The sequence below is a fragment of the Echinops telfairi genome, unplaced genomic scaffold, assembly GCF_000313985.2.
Source record: "Echinops telfairi isolate 266 unplaced genomic scaffold, ASM31398v2 ScPeMD7_2;HRSCAF=8, whole genome shotgun sequence".
NCBI classification, from domain to species: Eukaryota; Metazoa; Chordata; class Mammalia; order Afrosoricida; family Tenrecidae; genus Echinops; species Echinops telfairi.
The window spans coordinates 19,523,311-19,525,248 of record NW_022103898.1 but is presented as its reverse complement, the minus strand read 5'-3'; positions in this window follow the sequence as shown (position 1 = coordinate 19,525,248).

Genomic DNA, 1,938 nt, shown 5'->3' with positions numbered 1-1,938 from the left:
TGACCCAGAGCAGCCGCCCAGATAAACCCGAAAGAAATGTTACATGAGCCCCAAGGACGAACTAACTAGAACGTTGCTTGACCATCTGCAGGTGGCAACCTCTTTGAAAGTGCCATCTAAGAACTAGAAGCGTTCCCCTAGACAACGTCCTCATCTCACCTCAAGAGGGGCCCCCCACTTCATCTCTTTTGACGGGACTCTATGATTCCATACACTTGTGACTTAACTCTGCTGCTGCTGTGTGTATGCGCGTGTGAGCGCAGCTTATCTCTGGATCTAACAAACCACACAGGTTCAGAGCTTACTAGTTTCCCCGTGGACAACAGTCTGGGAACCGAACTTCACAGTTTTGAAGGATCCCTGGGGCTGCCAGTGGTTGACTGTTTAACTGAAAAGTTGGAAATTCAGACCCACCCAGTCATTCCATGAGAGAAAGATCTATTTTCTCCTGGAAAGATAACAAGCAAGAATGGAGCAGTTCTATTCTGTTCCAACAGGTTGATAGGAGTCGAACCAACTGGGTAGCACCCAGCACCACCAGCGGTTTAGTCCTGTCATTCCCGAGTGGGCGCCATGGCCCATGGGCACTGCCATTTGTCTTGCCATTTAGCACACTGGGGTTGTGTCTACTTTGGGGCACGTATGCATCAAAACATTATAAAATATGCATTCATGCTTTTGTGTGACAGTAACTCTTCATTCCTTCTGGGTAAATATTCACTAGTGAGATCTAATGGGAGGTATGGTATGGTGTGGTATGGTAGGTATGGTATGGTATGGTATGGTGTGGTATGGTATGGTATGGTGTGGTGTGGTATGGTGTGGTGTAGTATGGTATGGTGTGGTGTGGTATGGTGTGGTGTGGTATGCTATGGTGTGGTGTGGTGTGGTGTGGTATGATATGGGTCTGCATCATTTTAGAAGAAACTACCAAATGGCTTCCCTGAGTGACCCTGCGACTCTGCATCCTTGCCAGCAATATCTGAGAGTTCCAGTTGCTCCTTATCTTCAACAGCATTTTCAATTGATAGTTTTCTTTTAGCCAACCCTTTCAGCAAGGTTTGGCTTTGCATTTCCTTTGTGACCAATCACGTGCTTATTGGCAACCATGTGTCAGCTTTGATGAGCCAGTTACTTCTATGCTTTATCCTGGGTTGTCCTCTCATGGAATTGGAAGAGTTCTTTGTATAATCTGGATACAAGTCCTTTATCTTATCCGTGTCTTGCAACTATTTCCTCCCAAACTTGGACTTGCCCTTTCATCTGTTTAAACGTCCTTTCCTGTGCTGAAGAAGAGTGTAAGTTTTCATAACTTTATCATTTCTTTTTTTCTTGATGAATTGTGCTTTTGGCATTGTATCTGAGAAATTTTTACCTAATAGCACACCTATGCTCTCCTAAAAGTTTCAATTTTGTTCTATATTTTGACAAAATGCCCATGTTAATTTTTGCACATAGTGTAAGATATGGGTTGAAGTTCATTTTTCTTTTTGAAAAATGATGACCAATTGTGCTAGGATTATTTGGGTCCTTTTCGGTGTCTTTTAATAATGAAGCGTCTGGATTTGGGATGACAATCCTGTAACTGAAGGTGGGACGAAAGTTTGCCGTTTCTTTGACTGGCAAGAGGTTCCTATGGATACTTTTCACTTTAGAGTGATGAATGGTAGAGGGCACACCAAGAAAAAGGATCAGTGCTATACAGCTCAACATCACCGGGAATATGTCTGTGGTTGAACAAACTGTACTTAGTACAGGATCAGAACACCCAGATTGCAGAAGGCTGTGGACGACAGTGAAAACCCCAATCCCTCTTGAAAAGTCACCATGTAGATTAAGTCTCCACTGAATTTCTTCTGACCAGTCGCTAGGGATGAGAACAGTTTTGGAAAGTGGAGTAGCTCCACCCCTCTGCAGCCAGCCCAGGGAGTGGAAGTG